We start from the raw sequence: 25,293 nt of genomic DNA on the forward strand, positions 1-25,293 counted from the left end.
ATTTGCCACCGTGAACCAAATCACTTTGGTACAGCGGCTGGGAGACGTAGGGATAGGGGGACCGCTTTAGACTTCCTGTCCTCCTTCCTTGAGGCGAGAGAGCAGCGGCTATTCTGGGATGACTTCAATTCTGACAGTTTCACCCTCCCATGTGGCGTTCCGCAGGGTTCCGCCCTCTCCCCAACTCAATCTGTACGTCACCCCGTTGGCCAATCTCGTTAGAAGGCATGGCTTTGCTTTGGTCTCGTTTGCCGACGATACTCAACTTGTCATTTCTATGAGCGATCGGCCAGAGACCACTGCAGCCAGATTTCAAATCTGCCTCTCTGAGATCATGGCCTGGATGAGACAGAATCACCTGAAAATAAACACCAACAAAATAGAGGTGATGGAGTTCGGGCTGGGACAAACCCCTGTGGAACCGGTCCTGGTGGCCCGTGGAGGCTGGAGACTGCCCCTCCCCAGTAGAAAAAGTCAGAAATTTGGGTATCATTTTTTATACCAAACTGAACTTTGGCCCAAAGATAAATAGTCTGAGCTCATCGTGTTGCTATCTTTTAAAGATGTTGAGGAAAATATTCCTGTATGTTCCAAAAGACCTTCAAAAGACTGTGATGGTCGCTCTCTTACTATCGAAATTGGACTACTGCAATGCCCTGTTCCTGGGAATTGACATGTACCAGCTGCAAAAACTGCAGTCTTTGCAAAATGCGGCAGAGAGACTCTTATTGGGTATTCCCAGAGGTCAGCCAATTTCGGCCGGCATAAAAACTTTACACTGGTTTCCTAGCAAACCGCGTATCAAGTTCAAAGCTCTAACTGTGGTACATAAAGCAATTTATGGTGGTGGTGCCGAGGATCTCCAAGCTCTTTTTACACTCTACACCCCGCCCGGCACCTCAGATCAGCCAATCAGGGCCTCATCAATACTACAAAGGTAAGACAGGCGAGATGGGGTGGCAGAGCAACCCCGCACTGTGCATCCAAACTCTGGAACAAGATGCCGCTCCTTCTGAAGACCCAACCCAGTCTTCAGCTTTTCAGAAGGGGCCTAAAGACTTCGCTGTTTAGAGCCATATAAGATCTCATCTCCTTTAGCCATCCCTTCCACACATCACAGCGCCAAGACGCCTCGGCATTCGAGCGCTTTACAAGCATATAAAAGATAAAAACCAAATAAGTATGCTGGATTTTACGTAGGTGGTAGCAGTTTTCACTCTCAGTAAAAATTCATGCTTCATTGATGAGTTACTGTGGGCACAGTAACTTGCTCCTATGTGCTGCATTGCTGGCTGCTCAAGTCAGGGTATGAAGAACTTCACACCACTGTGCAAGGTCTCCAAAACAAGGCGACAGTCATATACAGAAGAGGACTGGTTGTGTTAGGTTAATTACGTGCTTATATAGCGCACGACTACCCGGAGGCATCTCGGCGCTTGCTTAGGGAACCCGTCCTGGTATTCCCCTGCGAGATAACCCAACAGGGCATCCGCAGGGTGAAAGCCAGGCATCATATAGGTAACCAACCAAACATGGAAACGTTATTTATCATTGTTTGGAATAGTCCATGGCCAATTGTAAATCAATAGCTTAGCAATTAGGATTCTACGACAAATTTGACTTTCGTGTCATCATAATTGGCTATACTCAAAATATTTTTAAAAGCTAAACGTATCAGTGAATCTCCTCACCAAACATTAACTAGAAAATGTATTTGTTGCCTAATTTGGCACCATCATCATGCTGTCTGATGATTTGCGAAGTTGAGACAGGCTTCACAACTAACAAAGCTGCACAGTATTTCACATTTTAGTGCAATGCCTGCAGCTAAAAACGACTGTAATATATATTATGGGAGATTTTACTAGCAAACAAAGAACATTGTGAAAGATTTCGAACATCATCATATTTTTTTCCAAATCATAATCCTACAGAAAAGAAATTCTTGGTAACATTCCAGTACAGTGCTTGTGCTCAGAAGAACATGACTCATAAAGATGGGTGGCACAATGATTATAGGTGTGGGTTTTTAGTTTATATTGAATGTTCTGTGCTAGTTTTGTGAAACAAAGTTATGTATCATCCTCAGGAACAGTCATAGTAGCAAAGGCTACATCTCTATGAACTCTCTAGAAAACATTCAGATGTATTGGCAGCTGTTAAAAATTGGGTATCTCGTTGACAGAGGTTTGCACCCTGTTCAAGTAGGGACCACAACCCTAGTCAGGGTAAGTCAGAAACACAAAATAAATTAACCTATGCTCACCTTCTGGTAGCTTGGCACAGAGCAGTCAGGCATAACTTAAGAGGTAATGTGTGAAGAATATGTGCACACTTTAATTACAGTAACACAGTGAAAAGATCACAAAAGACCCCACACCAGTTTAAGATATAGAAAATAGAGCACATTAAGATGAATAAAACAAGACCAAAATGACAAACATCTAATAAGTAGAACTTGAGCTATACATTTTTAAAGAATAAACTTCAATATGGTGCTTAAAAGCAAATAGCTCTTAAGGGTTACTTGAAGTTGTGCTGGACCAGGTTAAATCCAGAGCCTCAGGTGACAGAAAACGCTCCAACCACTTTGAACCCAGCACCTGGACTCTGACTGCTGTGATTCTTGCCCCCAGTGGTGCCACCCAAGTCCTGAACCCCTGGAAGTGGCCCTGAAGGTGCTGTGCCAGTCAATCTGTGGTCTTGTGGGCAGAACCAATGCATCTCCTCGCAAACCTCACATTGAAAACGCTGCTGCCCGACGCATCTCTGATGAAGGACCTCGCATAGCAGCCTGCAGCTTCTCGAAACTGCTGCTGTATGAAGCATACCCAACTCAGGACTTTGTATTGTAATGCCCCATCAATGGCTTCCTCAGAACTGCTGCTGTGCAATGCATCCTTGATGGCTTATTAGGCTTCAACAGTTCAAGAACAATGGAGGGGTAAATAGTGCCAATCTCAGACAGTATCATTCTGCTTTTTCTCTCAAGTAAGTATGGACCTCTTTTTCCCTTCCTTCCTTGAATGAATTTATAGTCTGGGGTCAAGTGGAACAAGCCCAAATTGCCCTGTTCTCACTTATGGAGATGGTTCATATCTCCCAAGCTTATAGGGCTTTTTACACCCCTACTTCTACATTCCCTTTCTATTGCCACACCTTTACTTCTTAAATCTAACTCCCTATTAGAAAGTTTTCTACAAACCCCGTTATGGTATATTAAGCATATTAAATTAAACAATCTAACTCTTTTTTTGAAGGAATGGACTGACAAATGAATAAAAGTAACTCGCCATATAATTTCAAATGACTCTGTGTTAGAATTTAGGGACATTCAACTTAAATATGGCGTCTCATCCTATTATGCGGTTCAATATCAACATCTAAGGCCCACTATTCTTCAGCTTTTTTTGCAATTTTCCTCCTCATCATTCCACCCTCTATCTTCTCCTATCGATTTTTCCCCACAAGTAAAGGCATCCTATATATAAAAAACCTCTATGTTTCTTGCATGAGAGTAGACAAAAATCTAAAATTGAGTTACATTTGGAGTAGGACTTCAATCAAGAATTTTCTCAATATACTTGGGAAACTATTTGGGCACTACCTCTCGTTCTGCCGCTACCACTCAAGCATTGTTATATTTTTATAATATATTGTATTATATCCCCACTCAACTTGATAGCTCTCACCTTGTAACAGACACTAATTGCTGGTCGTTTGCCCAAGAAAATAGGGATTTTTTGCATATGTTTTAAGAATGTCCTCGAGTTTGGAGTTAATGATTACTTATTTGGGATAAGATTAATAACATTGAATCTACAGATATTATGTTTAACACTGTTCATCTTTTGGATGGCTCATCCCCTCCATGGGACTCTCAAAGGATAATTGGGAAATTGATTAGTTTGCTGCCAACCCTGGCTTTACAAATTATCCAATGTAATTGGAAAGATACTTCAAAAACTTACATTTATTGCTTGGTGGAATTTATTATGTCACTATCACAGGTTAGATAGAGCCTACACTACTACACTTCCGCTATTGATTAAAAGAGAATTGTCATGGCTTTCCTCCCACTTCATACTTATGCAGAACTGTTTCCTCTTCTAGATCTGTTAGCACTGCTTTTGATCCCCCATGAAGTAACTACTATTTTGTTTGATCGTTTAGGTATTAAGACATGGTTGTTAGCTATGTTATTATATGCCTTGCGAATAAACTTCTTCTTTTCTCTTTTTCTTTCTTCTTCAGTCCCTTTCTTTCTTCTTAAGAAATTAAAAATGCTACAGTTTTATACATCGTTTTGGGGCACAAGGGAACCCAATAAGGGGCCTTCGGACCATGGGTTACTTAACTTATTTTAAAGAACAGGGGTCCTAAGGATTTACAATATGACAGGAGAATAACAATATAGACTACAATCAGTGCTATATTTTCAAAAACGCCCAGCCGGACGTAAGTTTATTTAAGGAATAATGTAGAATCGTGTTGGCCCAGAGAGGGGCCAAAGTTAGTAGCAAGATAGGGTACAATCCTGTACCTATCCCAAAAGGTTAGAAGAGAAAAATCAAGAACAGGGAGATAGAAAAAGGGGAGACGTTTTTCAGGCAAGCGAAAAGTTTTTGAGCCAGAAGGTGACTTGCAATTACAGTAAATGCAGTTTCAACAAATTCACCCTGCAGTGTCAACAATTTCAAATATACATATTAAATTATATGCTACACTGCATATTGCGTCGACGTTTCGATCCCTAAGGACTCATAATACACTGGGATCATCATCAGGACAAGTTTACAGTTAATGCCTGCATTAAATTACGAGAGCCTGTAAAAAAAGAAAAAAAAAAAAAAAAAAAAAAAAAAAGGGGGGGAAAAATAGTGACAATTTTAAGGCATCAGCCTAAACCAAAGGAGTTTTTCAAGGAAAATTAACACTCGACAAGGCACAGGTACAAGTTAAAAAGGCCATTCTATCATTTGAATTCGCCGGTTTTTGACTAGTGTGACCGTGATATTTAAACCGTATTTACAAGTGAAAAGTGTAAAAAACGGCGCAGTGACATAGGTGTCATTCATTGACAATCGTGCGAAACACATGCTGTGTCCGTAATGAAATGGGGAAACCTTTGTTGCGTCGTGCGTGCTCAGTGATGAGGTGATTCAGCGAGTGAAGTGGTTTGGATGAGAGAGAGACGGTGTCTATGGGCAGTCACCGGTCCATTTGAGGGCAGGAATTTACCTTTCAGGACCCGGAAATGAGGGTATGGTGGCTCAAGATGTTACTCCCGGTGCAGGAAGCTTGGTGCTGCTAGGTAAAAGGAATTACCATTAGTGGTGCAGCCACGGGTGTGCAGTATCCTACTTGGAATTGCACTAAGGAGTCAGGGCTTACCTGGCGCTACTGAATGCAGTCGCCTTGGGTTGGGATAATTCTTCTGACCAGAGGAGAGGTATTTCCTACCGGTACGCAACATCAGATGCTGTGAGATAATTAAATGTTGCCGTTAGTCTAGGGCTCCCAGTGGGTTGCTAGAAATTACTGCCGGGATGAGAGAAGCTTACCTGGCTACGTGTAGTGTAGCCGATTAGGTGGGGAGTCTGTTAACTTCCGTTTTGGAGGCGAGGGAAGTGTCCTTCCTGCTGGGTCCTCGTGGTTGCTGGGGATTACAGTATAACCATTAGCGGAAAACCTCTATATGTGCACTAGTGCTCTAGTTAATCACGTTCCTAGGGGGTAAAGAGAGGCTTACCTGGCTACGCTTGATGTAGCCAAACGGGGGGGAAAGAGTTGGTTCCCTTCGTTAGGAATGAAAAACAATTTCGTCCACGAGGTAGCTGGGGAATACAAATTAAGGAAGTAAGGGGACGAACTCCGTAAATGACGGAGTGCTCGGGATAGCAGCGTTTTCAAAGTGGGCTTACCTTGCTTCTTGATTGAAGCGGCGGCGGGGCGGGTGAAGCTCGATCGACTTCTACCCCCTTCACTGGCAGCGCAGGTCCGCTGTGTTGAGAGTGCTCGTGGGCTAAGCTTATGGGGCGAGATAATAGAAATGAACGAAGGACTAGTTCCAAGTGTTTCGGCAGACATCTTGTAATGGTCAATTTGGCCGAGTAGCCAACACTGTCTTAGGGGTAATGCTTGGGCCTGTAATTCCGGGAGATGCGTGAACATATCACCCATATGCAATGTAAATTGGGCACTTTAATATAGGTGGTGTTACATTCGTGAGCATAAATTAAGGCGTGAGGGGTGACCTAAGTGAATTAAAATTGTGCACATAAAGCGAGTAGTGCAGGCCAGCCATGCTCTACATTCATACACATCTGAATTGACAGAATTGAATCATCAGTATTTTCAAATTTTCAAAGTTTTCACACAGCATTATTTCAGAGAAAACATATTAGGTGCAATGTTCATCTGAATGTTTGGAGCTGCATAAAGACACTTAGAGGAGTGATGTCCAGTCCTCAGTACGATTGAGTCCCTTGCGGATAGAGTCTAGTAATATTATGCATTTTAGCTCTTCTTTATTCAATAGGTGGGGCATACTTCCCCCTCTTGGTGGAAGCTTCAGTGACTTCAAGACAGTCCAACGAATGTCATCCTCATTATGATTGCATTCCTGGAAATGTTCCACCAATGGGGCGTTTGGCGTACGGCACCTGATGCGGCAAACAGCAGCCCTACTTGTTATACAGAGAACCTTAGACAACCGCCCTCGCCCTCATGCCATTCCAACATCCTTTATCTGTAAGCTTCTGGAAGTTTGTCTGACCAAAAATTTCTTCACCTTTCAAGGCCTATTTTACCAACAAATCAAGGGGACCTCCATGGGGGCTATTTTCGCCCCAAACCTGGCCATACTGTTCATGGACGAGTTGGAGAGACAGACAATTCTTGTGCCCTCCAACCCCTTTTTCTCCGGTGTCATTATGTGGCGAAGGTACATCGATGACATCTTCATGTTATGGAGATTAGACATCGGTGCATTGTCCCACTTCTTACATTGGATGAACAACAACTGCCTGGGTCTCCAATTCACCCTCACCTCTGACAAGAACTCCATTAATGTCCTTGATCTGACAATACTGCATCAGGACGGTGAGCTGTTCACAAAACTCTACAGAAAGCCCACAGAGAGAAATACTCTGCTAGAATACTCAAGCAACCATCCAAGGGCATTGAGGGACTCCTTACCCTTCTCCCAATTTTTACGAATTAGGCGAAATTGCTCTCACAAGGAGGATTACTTCCGTGAAAGCACCACCTTGGCGATCAAGCTAAAAAATAGGGGATACCCAAGAAAGATTGTCAAAAACGCTCTCAAAAGAGCGTGGTATCTCCCCCGTGAGACACTCCTTGTCCCTAACCAAAAGATAAAGCAGGATAAAATAGCCTGTGTGACAACATTCTCTCCCATCTCCAATGGTGTGAGAAAAATGATCCTGAAGCACTGGCCAGTAATTAATGCAGGGATCTTGGATTTGGAACAGCCTTTGTTTGCATTTAAAAAGAGTAAGAATCTGAAGGACCACCTGGTCCGGGCAGCTCTTCCTAGCCCTACCAACTCTTCCACTCTCAAATCTGTTTGGGGTCTGTCCCCCAAAGTTGGACACGTGAAATGTGGTGGATGTACAGTCTGTAATTTCACAATTGAAGGAAAAAGTTTTGTATTTGATAACGTCACCTTTAAATGCAATACACTCACAAATTGTAATACCACCAACGTAATTTATTTGATCCAATGTCCATGTAAGAAGAATTATGTGGGACAGACATCTCAGAAAATCAAGACTAGGATATGCCAACACAGGAGCCGCATCAGGTGCCGTACGCCAAACGCCCCATTGGTGGAACATTTCCAGGAATGCAATCATAATGAGGATGACATTCGTTGGACTGTCTTGAAGTCACTGAAGCTTCCACCAAGAGGGGGAAGTATGCCCCACCTATTGAATAAAGAAGAGCTAAAATGCATAATATTACTAGACTCTATCCGCAAGGGACTCAATCGTACTGAGGACTGGACATCACTCCTCTAAGTGTCTTTATGCAGCTCCAAACATTCAGATGAACATTGCACCTAATATGTTTTCTCTGAAATAATGCTGTGTGAAAACTTTGAAAATTTGAAAATACTGATGATTCAATTCTGTCAATTCAGATGTGTATAAATGTAGAGCATGGCTGGCCTGCACTACTCGCTTTATGTGCACAATTTTAATTCACTTAGGTCACCCCTCACGCCTTAATTTATGCTCACGAATGTAACACCACCTATATTAAAGTGCCCAATTTACATTGCATATGGGTGATATGTTCACGCATCTCCCGGAATTACAGGCCCAAGCATTACCCCTAAGACAGTGTTGGCTACTCGGCCAAATTGACCATTACAAGATGTCTGCCGAAACACTTGGAACTAGTCCTTCGTTCATTTCTATTATCTCGCCCCATAAGCTTAGCCCACGAGCACTCTCAACACAGCGGACCTGCGCTGCCAGTGAAGGGGGTAGAAGTCGATCGAGCTTCACCCGCCCCCCCGCCGCTTCAATCAAGAAGCAAGGTAAGCCCACTTTGAAAACGCTGCTATCCCGAGCACTCCGTCATTTACGGAGTTCGTCCCCTTACTTCCTTAATTTGTATTCCCCAGCTACCTCGTCGACGAAATTGTTTTTCATTCCTAACGAAGGGAACCAACTCTTTCCCCCCCGTTTGGCTACATCAAGCGTAGCCAGGTAAGCCTCTCTTTACCCCCTAGGAACGTGATTAACTAGAGCACTAGTGCACATATAGAGGTTTTCCGCTAATGGTTATACTGTAATCCCCAGCAACCACGAGGACCCAGCAGGAAGGACACTTCCCTCGCCTCCAAAACGGAAGTTAACAGACTCCCCACCTAATCGGCTACACTACACGTAGCCAGGTAAGCTTCTCTCATCCCGGCAGTAATTTCTAGCAACCCACTGGGAGCCCCAGACTAACGGCAACATTTAATTATCTCACAGCATCTGATGTTGCGTACCGGTAGGAAATACCTCTCCTCCGGTCAGAAGAATTATCCCAACCCAAGGCGACTGCATTCAGTAGCGCCAGGTAAGCCCTGACTCCTTAGTGCAATTCCAAGTAGGATACTGCACACCCGTGGCTGCACCACTAATGGTAATTCCTTTTACCTAGCAGCACCAAGCTTCCTGCACCGGGAGTAACATCTTGAGCCACCATACCCTCATTTCCGGGTCCTGAAAGGTAAATTCCTGCCCTCAAATGGACCGGTGACTGCCCATAGACACCGTCTCTCTCTCATCCAAACCACTTCACTCGCTGAATCACCTCATCACTGAGCACGCACGACGCAACAAAGGTTTCCCCATTTCATTACGGACACAGCATGTGTTTCGCACGATTGTCAATGAATGACACCTATGTCACTGCGCCGTTTTTTACACTTTTCACTTGTAAATACGGTTTAAATATCACGGTCACACTAGTCAAAAACCGGCGAGTTCAAATGATAGAATGGCCTTTTTAACTTGTACCTGTGCCTTGTCGAGTGTTAATTTTCCTTGAAAAACTCCTTTGGTTTAGGCTGATGCCTTAAAATTGTCACTATTTTTTCCCCCCCTTTTTTTTTTTTTTTTTTTTTACAGGCTCTCGTAATTTAATGCAGGCATTAACTGTAAAATTGTCCTGATGATGATCCCAGTGTATTATGAGTCCTTAGGGATCGAAACGTCGACGCAATATGCAGTGTAGCATATAATTTAATATGTATATTTGAAATTGTTGACACTGCAGGGTGAATTTGTTGAAACTGCATTTACTGTAATTGCAAGTCACCTTCTGGCTCAAAAACTTTTCCCTTGCCTGAAAAACTTCTCCCCTTTTTCTATCTCCCTGTTCTTGATTTTTCTCTTCTAACCTTTTGGGATAGGTACAGGATTGTACCCTATCTTGCTCCTAACTTTGGCCCCTCTCTGGGCCAACACGATTCTACATTATTCCTTAAATAAACTTACGTCCGGCTGGGCGTTTTTGAAAATATAGCACTGATTGTAGTCTATATTGTTATTCTCCTGTCATATTGTAAATCCTTAGGACCCCTGTTCTTTAAAATACAGTTTTATACATGTTTTGATTTTTCGACCCTAAGAATTATGGTTTTCATTGGCTGTGTATACTGACCGATAAATCCTATTTATACATGTTGTTTCATTGTTTTATATCTAATGTACTCATAATGCTTGAACTGTTGTAAAATGTAAATGTAAATTGATACTTGTATAGCGCAGTACTCACCCGCAAGGGTCTCAAGACGCTTGTATGAATACCGCTGCGGAACCCATCCTGGCTTTCCCTGTGAGGCGTCCACTCCTGGGCACCCCCAAGGTGGAGGCCAGGGATCCTTAGCGTTGTGGGGGCCGTTGTGGAGATTAAGCAAGCTATTGCCTAGAGTTGCAGAGTGGGACTCCATGATTGGAATAGACACCGAGGCAAGAATTATCAGGTCCGTGGAATTTTTGAGCCCAAGACCCACCGAGGCAGGGAATTGAACCCTGGTCCCGGGCTAGTCCTCTGCATTAGGGTCTGCCACTCTAACCATTGAGCCACACTTCTCTATTCTTGTATTGTTGTATTGTTTCACGATTTTCTTCAATAAAGCATCTTAAACTTAAAAATAAAAGCTGTGTTGTGGGTAAGCATGGGCGTAAAATCCGTTCCGCTCGCGGATTTTGCGGATTTTCGGTAAATCCGCAATCCGCGAGATTCGCGGATTTCCCGCAAAATCCGCAAATCCGCGCGCTGCGGATTTTTTGCTTGTGTTCGCACTGCTCGCGGCCCGCGGCGCGGGCAGCAACAATCTCGCACTCGCGAAATTACAAAAAAAAAAAAAATGGCGGAGAGGTGAAGGAAGGAAGTGGCCCAGTCTCCAACTTCCTGTTCCTGTCCAGCAAGCTCCTCCCATTGGGGTGGGGTGAAGGAAGTGCCCCAGTCTCCAACTTCCTGTTCCTGTTTCCTGGCCATTTTGGATTCGATCTTGACTGGGAAGGATTACTTTTTGTGGATGCTGCTGGATATTTGGATTTGAGGCCTTTTGGATTACTTTTGGATTCGAAATTTGATTTCACAAGTAAGTTGATAAGTTGATGTTGTTTGTGGTGATTTTTGTGTGTGTTTTTCGACTTTTGGGGTGGTGTTGGGGGCTGGCTATGTTGGTGGGGGGCCATTTGTATTACTTTTGGATTCGAAATTTGATTTCACAAGTAAGTTGATAAGTTGATTTTCTTTGTGGTGATTTTTGTGTGTGTTTTCCGACTTTTGGGGTGGTTTGGGGGATTTTGCGGGTGTTTTGCCACGTTCGCGTCGTGAAGCAACAATCTCGCACTCGCGAAATTGCAAAAAGTGCAATTCTGCACCAGAAAACCATCAGCAGGCAGCATAAACCTTCTGAAACTTGATGGATGGCATTGGATTGTGGTGATTTGTGTTGTCTTTTTTGACTTTTTGGAGTAGGGGTTGGGGGCTGGCTATGTTGGGTGGGGCCATTTTGAGGCATGGTCCTCCTGGCCATGTGGATGGGGGTCAAGCGGCCATTTTGAAGGCAGGCAGTGAGCTTTGTGCCATAGGCCTGCACCCATTTTCCCTTGCTTTCACCCATTGTGCCCAGGTTGAGTCAGTGGTACATGAAACTACAAGCCTCTCTGTGGGCTCTCTTGGATCAATGTTAAATTCCTGTTTCCCAAAAATTTAGCAATTCTTATTTTTGATATTTCCATATTGTGGTGTGCACGTGTGTATTCGAAATTTGATTTCACAAGTAAGTTGATAAGTTGATTTTCTTTGTGGTGATTTTTGTGTGTGTTTTCCGACTTTTGCGGTTGTTTTGGTGATTTTGCGGGTGTTTTGCCACGTTCGCGTCGTGAAGCAACAATCTCGCACTCGCGAAATTGCAAAAAGTGCAATTCTGCACCAGAAAACCACCAGCAGGCAGCATAAACCTTCTGAAACTTGATGGATGGCATTGGATTGTGGTGATTTGTGTTGTCTGTTTTGACTTTTTGGAGTAGTGGTTGGGGGCTGGCTATGTTGGGTGGGGCAATTTTGAGGCATGGTCCTCCTGACCATGTGGATGGGGGTCAAGCGGCCATTTTGAAGGCAAGCAGTGAGCTTTGTGCCATAGGCCTGCACCCATTTTTCCTTGCTTTCACCCATTGTGCCCAGGTTGAGTCAGTGGTACATGAAACTACAAGCCTCTCTGTGGGCTCTCTTGGATCAATGTTAAATTCCTGTTTCCCAAAAATTTAGCAATTCTTATTTTTGATATTTCCATATTGTGGTGTGCACGTGTGTATTCGAAATTTGATTTCACAAGTAAGTTGATAAGTTGATTTTCTTTGTGGTGATTTTTGTGTGTGTTTTCCGACTTTTGCGGTTGTTTTGGTGATTTTGCGGATGTTTTGCCACGTTCGCGTCGTGAAGCAACAATCTCGCACTCGCGAAATTGCAAAAAGTGCAATTCTGCACCAGAAAACCACCAGCAGGCAGCATAAACCTTCTGAAACTTGATGGATGGCATTGGATTGTGGTGATTTGTGTTGTCTTTTTGACTTTTTGGAGTAGGGGTTGGGGGCTGGCTATGTTGGGTGGGGCCATTTTGAGGCATGGTCCTCCTGGCCATGTGGATGAGGGTCAAGCGGCCATTTTGAAGGCAGGCAGTGAGCTTTGTGCCATAGGCTTGCACCTATTTTTCCTTGCTTTCACCCATTGTGCCCAGGTTGAGTCAGTGGTACATGAAACTACAAGCCTCTCTGTGGGCTCTCTTGGATCAATGTTAAATTCCTGTTCCCCAAAAATTTTGCAATTCTTATTTTTGATATTTCCATATTGTGGGGTGCACATGTGTATTCATAAATGCCTACTTGCAAACTATTAATTGAAGCGCCACATATGCAACATATATTTAACTGATGTTCCTCTGTCTTCGTTTGCTTTTAGGTGCACAAAGTCAAGAACTCCGCATCATCGTTGAGCATCAGTGCCAGGAAGAAGTCCTGCTGCGGCCTGCTGTTCCGACATCTGAAGAAGAATCAGAAGATGGGTCCGAAAAGAGGTGCCCGTAGCTCCTCTTGCAAGAAAGATGTCTCTACTAAGGAGAAGAAGAAGCAGGTGGCACCACTTACCAAGGAGTCTGGTGCCTCGACCACTAAATTTATGTGGAAAAAAGAACAAAAGTCCACCATGAGTGCTGCACAGGTAGCCTGTTTAGTGGTTCAATCACCAACGACCAGTGATGTTGGCTCAAGTACTATTCAACAACCAAAGCCGCAACAACAACTGCATGAGCTAACAGTACAAGCACAAGTACATGCGCAAGGAGCTGTCCGAGAAGGAGCTGTCCGAGAAGGAGCTGTCCGAGAAGGAGCTGGCCGAGAAGGAGCTGTCCGAGAAGGAGCTGTCCGAGAAGGAGCTGGCCGAGAAGGAGCTGGCCGAAAAGGAGAAGGCCGAGAAGGAGAAGGCCGAGAAGGAGAAGGCAGAGAAGGGGAAGGCCGAGAAGGAGCTGGCCGAGAAGGAGAAGGCCGAGAAGGAGAAGGCAGAGAAGGGGAAGGCCGAGAAGGGGAAGGCAGAGAAGGGGAAGGCCGAGAAGGGGAAGGCCGAGAAGGAGAAGGCCGAGAAGGAGAAGGCCGAGAAGGAGAAGGCCGAGAAGGAGAGGTCCATGGAGAGTTGCAAGTAGAGGTCAGTGAAGAGGCCCATGTAGCGGCGCATGGAGCGGTGCAAGTGGCCACAATGGTTGTTCTTCCAGAAGTAGGGGCACAGGAGGAAATTGACTTTGGAGCCGGGGTATCAAGTCAGGAAGACGAAGCCACTCCTCTTGATGATTCATTTTCTCCCAGCTCCCCAGCAAGGAAAAGATCAAGGAGGGTGTGTAGAAGTTCCTCTTCAAGCCTCGCTCCATCAGATGATCTGGATCTAGAATGGCAACCATCTCCGACGTCTGAGAGGGAGGCACACCATGAGCTGAGAAAGGTATCAAATGTTAAAAGGAAGGGCCCCGGAAAGCTCATACTTATGGATCCGAACGTCGGACTTGATGAAGTGGTGCATTCTGATGTTGATGAACAGGATGACAGCAATGACCTAGTCATCACACACGTCATTCCAGCCACACCGGCCATGCAGCAGACAGACATTTATACCCTATCCCGACGTCATGCTGAGCGTGACCCTGGCGATGTGGCACTGGTAGCACCACCAACGCAGTCATGTAGTACAAGTTCAACAAAACCTACAGCTCCCATATTTTCTCCCCAGAGGGGAACTTCATCCAGCTCGACTCTCTCAAGTAGGGTTGCTGCAATAATTGCACAACCCAGTAGATGTCTGCAAGGCTCATCCACCACTGCTTCATCTGGCATTGGCAGTATCATCACCTCGTGCGGCAAAACCAGAAGTTTCCAGTCCCCAGTTTGGAACTTTTTTAGTGTCCATGCAAAGCATGATAACCTAGCCGTTTGTTCCATTTGTACGACTACAGTTAGCCGTGGTAATATTGGTACCAACTATGGTACCGGAGGCCAGATAGGTCATCTTGAAAGAAGGCACGCTGTCGAATGGTTTGCGCACCTAGCAAACATCAAGGGAAAGCAATCCCAAAGGGCAAGTGGCCAAAATATACCCGTACTAGGTGTTTCATCTGAAGATGACGGGGAGGTAGAAGAAGCGTCAGACATTTATCCGGGCGCACCCAGTACCCCTGGCAGCACCACACCCTCCGGAACACATAGGAGGCACACTGAGAGTCTGGGAGACACACCAATGCGGAAAATGTCAACACTGAGCAGAAGTGGGTCGAAGAAGGCATCAGCATCATCCATTAAACTTGTCCAGCGCAGCATTACAGACATGTTCTCCTCAGATGCGCCATTTCAACGCAACCACCCAATTGTGCGCCTGTATAACACTAAGCTGGCTAAAATGCTAGCGGTGGACCTTCTCCCTTTTTCGTTTGTCGAAGGTGTGGGTTTTCTTGAACTCGTGGCAACACTGGCCCCTAAATGGAAGGTTCCTAGCCGGTTCTATTTTGCCAGGGTTGCTGTTCCAGCACTACATAAAGAGGTGCTTGAGTTGGTTGGGGCAGCTTTGCAGAAGAGTGCTGTTCACACTATACACCTGACAACAGACATGTGGACCAGTTGCCAAGCCCTTGATTACATGTGCATCACTGCACACTGGGTCTCTTTTTCAGGGGTTGCAAAACGGATAAATGCAGGTGGTGACTTGGTCAACATTTTTAAGGGTGCTCGTAAACATGCAACATTAGCCATGTTTGGCATGGAGAAAACTCATACTGCAGACAACATTTTGGATGACTTTAACAAAAAGGTCTTGCAATGGCTGCCCAAAAGAAATTGCAAGGTTGGTTATGTTTCTACTGATAATGGCAGCAATGTAGTTAAGGCCATGACGGACGGTGACTATTTCAGAGTGCCGTGTTTGGCGCACTGTATGAACCTTGTCGTGCAAAAGTTCTTGAAAAAAGAACCTGCAGTCGACAAAATACTGACCATCTGCAGAAGAATATGCACACATTTCAACCATTCTTTTAAGGCCCGGAAGGAGCTGAGGCGCCAGCAAAATGTACGTAGAATGCCAGTGAAAGCACTTATCCAGGAGGTGGCAACACGTTGGAACTCAACCTTCTACATGCTTGAGCGTCTGCATGAGCTGTTTCCAGTAGTCAATGAGTATTTCTACAACCTGGGTGGTGATACGACAGAAATGATGCTAGCGGTGGAGCAATGGCAGCTAGTTAAAAGCCTGACAGACATGCTTCGTCCTTTTGAGGTCTTCACGCGTGAAGTCAGCAGGGAGGATTGTTCTTTGAGCAAAGCTATCCCATTGTTGCTGAAGCTCGAGCACCAAGTCAAGGTGGTGTCTTCAGAATTAAAGGATGCTGGAAAGAATGAAGCATATGAGTTGGCGCAGAGATTATTACAACGCCTAGTTAGCAATAAACGGCTTGTAAATATCAAGAAACAACAGCACTACATTTGTGCTACTATTCTGGATCCACGTTACAGAAAGCCATTGTTAGGAAAAGTATTAATTCCTTTTGAAACTTCAGATGTTACAGAGTACAAAGGTTGGCTAGCTCGGTCAGCCATTCGTTTTGAAAGAGAGGAAGGAAACTGTAGGAGAAGACAGTACTAGTGAATCAGCAGGCCAACAGGCGTCCCAAAAAAGCACTTCTGTGCCTGTGGCAGAAGTGAGTGTCTTTTCCTCTGAGCCGTTAACCACACCAGCAACCGTATCATCTGCACCAGGCACAGGCGATATGTCTGAAGAGGATTGGCTAAGTCAGCTAGGGTTTGCTTGTCCCAGAAAGGACACAGAAGTGCAAAGTACAGGAATGCGGGAGAACATTGTTTCAATGGTGCAGGCCTACCTGGATGACTCAACAGCGGTCAATATTACTGACGACCCATTGGCGTATTGGCATGGGAAAAGAAACATATGGCGAGAGCTCACCAACCTGGCTATCAATTACTTGTCTTGCCCACTCGCAAGTGTGTCTTCAGAACGTGTTTTTAGTTCTGCTGGTGGCATTGTGACTTCCAAAAGGTCCCGCCTCTTGCCCGCAAATGTGGAGCGGCTCACCATGATAAAGATGAACCAGCACTTCATACCACCAGATTACAAAGTACGAGAATGCACGCAGGAAGAAGAGGACACCGACCTACCTGAGGAAAGTTCTCCTCAGTTACCAGAAGTACTACCGACTGAATTTGCAGAGTATGAGGACGAGTTCATTTTCCCTGACACCGAGTTCTGAAAATGAGTCAATGATTCATTAACTTTATTTTTAGTCCGACTCCTTATTCACTTTTATTCCTGTGTGTCTGTCTTTCTTTGTTTAGCAAGTGCTTGAGCCCATTCACAACAAAACTGTAATCACCCAATCAAAGAACAAGCCCATCAGCAGAACTGTCTTGATTTTGATGCCGCAGCATTCATCAGGTTCACAAGTTAGTTGCCAAGAACTCAGTCCTGGTCGTCTATCCTCCTCCTCCAGACTCACCCTATCCATTTCCCGTAATGCTGATGCCTGGATTCCGCACAATGAAGAAACTTACGTTGACGAGTCCCCTAAAGAGGTACTGGAAGTAGTGAGTCCTCATTTAAATACATTTTGCTAAGTGTGGCTTTTTTCCCGGATTTGCTTTTTGGCTGTTTGGGGGGTGTCAAACTTGTTTGCGCTTGGGTTTACGGGTCTTGGCTGGGCCATTGCTGGCAAGGTCTATTAAGGGATGAAATTGGTTAGGAGGAAATGGGAGGTGAAAACGTTTAGGCGTTATTGCTCGCTTGCCTGTCTTAGGGGTGCTGTCTGTGGGGCTTCTAGGGTTTTGGGGTCTGTGAGCCCCGCTGTCACATTTCGAATGTTGATTGCTTTTGCTTTGCAGAAAATCCACGCCGGGAAACTCCAGTTGGGGCCCTGCTGCAGAACGCTTTAGGACACTGTGAATTCCAGGTGGAGACAGCCCTCAAACACAAATTACAGGTAAGATAAGCGTTTGGATGGGAGGTAGTATAATGGAGTATTAGGAGGAGAGGCGAGAGAGTGACAGTGGTACTACTAGTAAACTCCTAGGACTCTTGATTTAAGAAACTCTGTGACAGGCATTTAACTTTGGAAAACATTTGGCCAATTACAGGTTGCTTTTGCTTTGCAGAAAATCCACGCCGGGAAACTCCAGTTGGGGCCCTGCTGCAGAACGCTTTAGGACACTGTGAATTCCAGGTGGAGACAGCCCTCAAACACAAATTACAGGTAAGATAAGCGTTTGGATGGGAGGTAGTATAATGGAGTATTAGGAGGAGAGGCGAGAGAGTGACAGTGGTACTACTAGTAAACTCCTAGGACTCTTGATTTAGGAAACTCTGTGACAGGCATTTAACTTTGGAAAACATTTGGCCAATTACAGGTTGCTTTTGCTTTGCAGAAAATCCACGCCGGGAAACTCCAGTTGGGACCCTGCGGCAGAACGCTTTAGGACACTGTGAATTCCAGGTGGAGACAGCCCTCAAACACAAATTACAGGTAAGATAAGCGTTTGGATGGGAGGTAGTATAATGGAGTATTAGGAGGAGAGGCGAGAGAGTGACAGTGGTACTACTAGTAAACTCCTAGGACTCTTGATTTAGGAAACTCTGTGACAGGCATTTAACTTTGGAAAACATTTGGCCAATTACAGGTTGCTTTTGCTTTGCAGAAAATCCACGCCGGGAAACTCCAGTTGGGGCCCTGCTGCAGAACGCTTTAGGACACTGTGAATTCCAGGTGGAGACAGCCCTCAAACACAAATTACAGGTAAGATAAGCGTTTGGATGGGAGGTAGTATAATGGAGTATTAGGAGGAGAGGCGAGAGAGTGACAGTGGTACTACTAGTAAACTCCTAGGACTCTTGATTTAGGAAACTCTGCGACAGGCATTTAACTTTGGAAAACATTTGGCCAATTACAGGTTGCTTTTGCTTTGCAGAAAATCCACGCCGGGAAACTCCAGTTGGGACCCTGCGGCAGAACGCTTTAGGACACTGTGAATTCCAGGTGGAGACAGCCCTCAAACACAAATTACAGGTAAGATAAGCGTTTGGATGGGAGGTAGTATAATGGAGTATTAGGAGGAGAGGCGAGAGAGTGACAGTGGTACTACTAGTAAACTCCTAGGACTCTTGATTTAGGAAACTCTGTGACAGGCATTTAACTTTGGAAAACATTTGGCCAATTACGGGTTGCTTTTGCTTTGCAGAAAATCCACGCCGGGAAACTCCAGTTGGGGCCCTGCTGCAGAACGCTTTAGGACACTGTGAATTCCAGGTGGAGACAGCCCTCAAACACAAATTACAGGTAAGATAAGCGTTTGGATGGGAGGTAGTATAATGGAGTATTAGGAGGAGAGGCGAGAGAGTGACAGTGGTACTACTAGTAAACTCCTAGGACTCTTGATTTAGGAAACTCTGTGACAGGCATTTAACTTTGGAAAACATTTGGCCAATTACAGGTTGCTTTTGCTTTGCAGAAAATCCACGCCGGGAAACTCCAGTTGGGGCCCTGCTGCAGAACGCTTTAGGACACTGTGAATTCCAGGTGGAGACAGCCCTCAAACACAAATTACAGGTAAGATAAGCGTTTGGATGGGAGGTAGTATAATGGAGTATTAGGAGGAGAGGCGAGAGAGTGACAGTGCTACTACTAGTAAACTCCTAGGACTCTTGATTTAGGAAACTCTGTGACAGGCATTTAACTTTGGAAAACATTTGGCCAATTACAGGTTGCTTTTGCTTTGCAGAAAATCCACGCCGGGAAACTCCAGTTGGGGCCCTGCGGCAGAACGCTTTAGGACACTGTGAATTCCAGGTGGAGACAGCCCTCAAACACAAATTACAGGTAAGATAAGCGTTTGGATGGGAGGTAGTATAATGGAGTATTAGGAGGAGAGGCCAGAGAGTGACAGTGGTACTACTAGTAAACTCCTAGGACTCTTGATTTAGGAAACTCTGTGACAGGCATTTACTTTGGAAAACATTTGGCCAATTACACGTGAATCAACACGATGACAGTGTTCCGTAAAACAAACTTACTGCAAAACCACCACCCACCAGGCTCAAAAGTAGTAAAAAACAGCTATGCTCAGATAAAGTTTGAAAAAGTATATTTTTATATCCCTAACAAAATAAACTCCCGCAAGACCCTCCCTAACCCCAACAAATAAATAGTCCATCAAAAGTCCCCAAAAACCCCAACTCCCAATTCCCACCCCCCAAAAGTCTCTAAAAAAGGGGCAAGGGACACTCTACGGATGCAGGTTGTTCAATTTGGCCTCCAGGGCATCATGCCTTAGGGCCAGGGCATCATACTTCTCCTGGAGGATGGCTTGATCTAAACGGAGGCCCTCCACCAGAGTCTGATACTCCTTCCATCTCTGGACCTCCGCCTCTAGGTTGGACACTCTACGGAGTGCACGGCGCAAGCGAGCCTTTACAGTACTGTGAGGAGGTGCAGCCTTTGCTGCTCGGCGGTGGCGTCTTCCAGCACGGCTCCGGTTGGCTGGAGCACTGCGCTTACCGGCAGAACGTGGGGTCACGGAGGAGGATGCAGAAGATGTTACATTTGATGCACTGGAGTGCGTGTCGTCCCCCTCCATTTCCACCAGCCGGCTATATTGCGCAACAGTGGCATCCAGCCTCCGTTGCCGGGCAAGTACAGCCCGCATACTCCTGCTCGGTTTTGATGTTTTAGGATTACCAACTATAAGAAGAAAGAAAAACATAATCTGTAACGAATGCTCTTTAAGAATATGATTAACACAAAATGATTCAGCAGGAAGTTGTGTCACAGTACAACTAGCAACTAGCCAGCGCAGTACAAAACTATTCAGGCCAGTATCATGGGCGTCCGCATGGAGGGGCAAGGGGGGGCGCTTGAATCACCATTTCCCTTCCCACAACTCACTTGTATCCTTGGTTTGGTGCTCTTTCATATGAAAGAGATCTGGCAGAAGTGAGTGACTTTTCCTCTGAGCCGTTAACCACACCAGCAACCGTATCATCTGCACCAGGCCCAGGCGATATGTCTCTCTCTCTCTCTCTCTGTCTCCCTCTTTCTGTCTCCCTGTGTCTCCCTCTACCTCGCTGTCTCTCTCTCTCTGTCTCCCTCCCTCACCCTCCCTCTGGCTCCCTCCCTCTCTCTCTCTCTCCTTCTGTCTTCCTCTCTCTCTGCCTCTATCTGTCTGTCGGTCCCAGCCTGCTGTAATTACCATATTGTAATTTGTCACTGGGCCAGCACTGGATACACATCATATGCTATCTAAGAGTCAGATAGTACCATGATCCAGCTTACCTGTACTACACACCACCACTGCCTGCTTCCTCACAGTCTGATTGTCCTCTTGCGCCGCATCCTCCCCAGAGTAGTCCTCAGACTCCGAGTCGATCACGATCACGTCCGAGCTGGCCCCGCCACCAGATGTTACACCTAAAAAATATATTTAAGACTGTTAGATTACACCACTCACTAGTATTTGTTCTAGGAATGAAGAAATTTGAAAACGACAGAAAAATTAATTGACTGTCTACTCTAGTCTAAAGTAAAAATGTCCCTCCTTCCAGGGAAGGCTGTTGTCTTGCTGCACTTTTTTGTCACAATTGATGAATGCTTGCTTAATTTTAACACACATCTTTTTTCTCTGAACAGGCAGACGCTGGACTTCTACGGACAAGAGCAACATCAACTAAACCAGGTGAAAGCTCGGATCGACCACAAGAAATGTGTTCCATTACTCATCAACTCAGCACCAAGCACTTTTCCTTTTCCAGCTAACTTTATTTTAATATATGTGTTTACTTTTACTTTTTTTAATAAAGCTTTTAAACTTGAATAGACTCTGTGGTTTTTGGTCCTCCAGACTAGAGTGACTGAGCGAAAGGTTTTGTAATTTTTGCAAGGAGGAGTCCGTGCCGCTGACACTACCAAGTTTATACTATAGTATACAGTGTGCCAAACACGCCACTCTGAAATATTATTACTCTGGTCTTTGGTGTCCATAGTTCGGTTTGTGGAGAATTGTCCCTGCAACAGTAGTATTATTGATTTTGCTCCTATCTAAACACTGTTTCGAAAAATTTTAATTAGGAACGCTTGGACAACAATAGGTCCTCTATATTTAAATGAAAACTTACTGGGGCCAGCAAAGGAGCACTCGCCGCCCTGGCCTGCATCATCCTCCTCCTTTGGAGCCACTGCATCTGCTGTTTCTGTCCGCTTGCCCCTGGGCGGACCTGACGTACAACATGAAAGAAAGAACAGAAAAAATTGATGATTGCTGCTTGTCGATGTCCTTGTCAACCAAATCAAACATTTAGAAAGAACAAGAACCAACTATTTCAGCCAAAAAGAGGGCTACAAAGGGAGGACTGCACCTGAGCCTCTACTCTAGGGGCACATTTACAAGCCCCTTGCAGCTCTTTTGCTCCGTTCTTGCGTCACTTTTGTGACGCAGCGCCACAACAAGAGAGGCGCCATGGTGTGGCGTATATTAACAATGTGACGCATATGGGAGATGCATCCCATTCTAAAGCCCTGCGCCATAAGGGAGCGTTCCAGCGCAAGGGAGGGCGTTCCTGCGCAGGAACGCATGCTAAAAGTGGCTATGGGGAATAGATAAAATTTCAATCAGTCATTTAGGACAATGATGCGTCACTGAAACCCTGCGCCTGCATGAAGCAGGTTTACGGCTTGACGCAGCATTGCTGGAGCTGCGCCATCGTTGCAACGCAACTCCATCAATGAGCCGCCTTTACGGCACCGATGCGTAACGCTTCGGTGACGTTTTGGCACCATGGCATGCCGCATTGAAAATACGGCGCACCATGGGTGGTGCTGGCGTGCCTCACACTTTGCAGGGATGCGCAGGTAATTGCTAATCTGACACTTAGGGGCATACTTACGAGTTCTGGGCTGCACACCTCCAGAGGTGCACCAGAACAAAATGCGTAACTCAAAACTAACCTTGCGTCACGGCAGATGCGCCGCAATTACAATGCGGCAAACCCTGGCGCAAGGGTAGGCAGATGCGTGATGCATCTCGTGACGAAAGAGGGGCGCATCTCTAGAGTCGCGTCGCAGGCGCGATGCAACTATAGCAATGCTCAGGGATGCCCAATACTCAACATACCGCATCAGTCCTTACGCCTGCTTCAAGCAAGCAGGCATAAAGAATTGACGTAGCAGCGTCGCGGAAGTGCCTGCGTTAAATCTTGTAGATTTCACGCAGGCACTTTTGCGAGGCGCACATCTGCCTGACCGCCACCCCCCCCCCCCTCCCCCTGCGTGGGAACGCACCCATTGTGGCGCAGGCCCAGGTCTTAACGTGGCGCATCTCCTTAGAAGCATCACGTTGTACATGACTCGCAGGGATGCGCCACGTTTACGTCGCTGTGCGTCAGGTAAGGCAGCGTAAACGTGGCGCAAGGGGCTTGTAAATCTGCCCCTTTGTGTCTAGCATGACGCAGTTCTGTAAAGTACACTCATACATTACTCAGCCCAATTAAATGAACACAAAATAGAAAACAAATAAGTAAATGTAAATGTATTGGCATTTATATAGCGCACTACTTACCCGTAGGGTCCCAAGGCGCTTCGACCGCTGCGAAACCCTTCCTGGCTTCCCTGAGAGATGGTCCCTCAATGGGTATCTCCAGGGTGAGACCAGGCATCCCCGGCGGTCTGGTGGGGCCGTTAGTGAAGATGAGGCAAGCTAATGCCCAGAGTTGCCGAGTGTGATCGCTGATCAGAGTGGGCACCGAGGCGAGAGAATTATCGAGTCCGCTGACCCTGGTCCAGAAACCTGCCGCGCCGGGAATCGAACCCTGGTCCCGGGCCGTCCTCTGCGCTCGGGTCTGCCGCCTCTAACCAGTGAGCCACACTACTTCACCAGTGAAGAAGCAGTGAAGCAGTGGCACCGCCACAGAGAAGGAGAGCAGTGCACCTGAAATGCACAGAAGATTTTGAAATATTAATTTAGCTCTCCTATCAATGTAATCAGCAGCATTATTGCTCTTTGTAAAAAAGTTAAAGCAAACATTTGCAATATTAACACACAGAGCAGGAGAAAAAACAGAGTAGTGAGTGATGAAAAAATTGCTACTACTACTCACCAAGCCCGGGGACCTCCACTCCCAGCAGATCGAGCAGGTCGTGCTCCCGCTCCAGAATATCGGTCCAGCGGTGGGTCACCTGATTATAGGTGCGCTGGACCCCCGTGATGTTAAAAAGGGCCCGGCACACCTGCCCCCACCGCTTCCGACGCTCCTGGCTGTTGGTATAACCGGCAGCAATCCTGCCGCCTGCTGCGATGGTCCTGGGGAGACAGCGCTGCACATAATAAACGAGTGAGCCCACCTCCTCAGGGCTGAAGATCTCCCTGGGCACCACCATTTCCACCCTCAAGCGGCCACACGGGAGCCGGGCACGGGCTGCGGTGCCCGTCTTGGGCAGCTTGACAGCTGTCTTCACCATGTTCTGGGCAGGTAAGGAGATAAAATGAAAAAGAATAGGAGTAGAGAAGAAGGAAATAAAAGTTTAAAAAGTACTTGAAAAGTAAACAAAAGTAGCCTAAAACACAAAAATATAGACCTAGAAAACAAGAGGGATAGAAAAAAAGTTTAATAGATCAAAAACAAAATAAAATAAGCAAAGGATGGCAGAGATATACAGAGGATAGAAACACCATGCCCAGACACATAGGAATGAATGAAAAACAAGATGGCGGCCGATCACGTGCGCGTAAGTAAGTTCGCACGCGATTTCTCTCGCGAACTCGTGCGAACTTGTATTCGCAAGGCGCTCATCGCGCGAGATTACACATAGCGGGCGGAAACGGAAATACGTCACGCAAACAAAATGGCGGCGCCCGTACTCAACCTTGGGGTAACTCGCACGAGTTCGCGGCTTACACGAACGATTTCGCACAACGCCGCGCCTCGCGAATAGGGCGAAATTACCGAAAAACGAGTTTTGCAAAAGGAAAAGCTATGAGCAAGTGCAAAAGTTCAACCTCATCATTTGTAACCATTCCCTGTAGTGCTTCCTGAAGGGGCCCTCCAGAATTCGGTTAGGTTCCTGTTAAAAAAAATTACATTGCAACAAACAGGAAAAAGAAAGGAAAGGGAGCAGACAAGCAGGTGCCAGCCTTCATTAATGTCAGTTGGGGCAGGGCAGGTGTTGTTGTAATTTAATTATGCAAAACTTAAGGCACTTAGCAGGTGTGCTTTGCTTTGCCACAATAATGTACACTCACTGGTCAACCAGAGGGTGCTGTGATGACACCGAGGGTGGCATGGGTGTGCCAGCCAGAGGGTGGCATGGGTGAACCAGAGTGCCAGTGTTGACAGAGGATGGCAGTGCTTTGTTTGCCCCAATAATGTACACTGGTGAACCAGAGGGTGCTGTGATGACACAGAGGGTGACATGGGTGAGCCAGAGGGTGGCATGGGTGAACAAAGAGAGTGCCAGTGGTGACAGAGGGTGGCAGTGATGAAGAAAGGCTTGCAAACAGGCTGGGCACGTAGAAACAACAAGTTCGCAAAACTGGCGGCCTGACAAGTAAGTTCGCAATTTGCGAAATTGCACAAAACCCTCGCGAACTTGCAGAAACCCGTGCGAACACCCCAAAAAAAAATCCACAAAATCCGCGAGGATTCGCGGATTTTGCGGATTTTCGCAATCCGCAA

The sequence above is a fragment of the Lissotriton vulgaris genome, chromosome 3_2 (assembly GCF_964263255.1).
Source record: "Lissotriton vulgaris chromosome 3_2, aLisVul1.2, whole genome shotgun sequence".
In the NCBI taxonomy this organism is placed as follows: Eukaryota; Metazoa; Chordata; class Amphibia; order Caudata; family Salamandridae; genus Lissotriton; species Lissotriton vulgaris.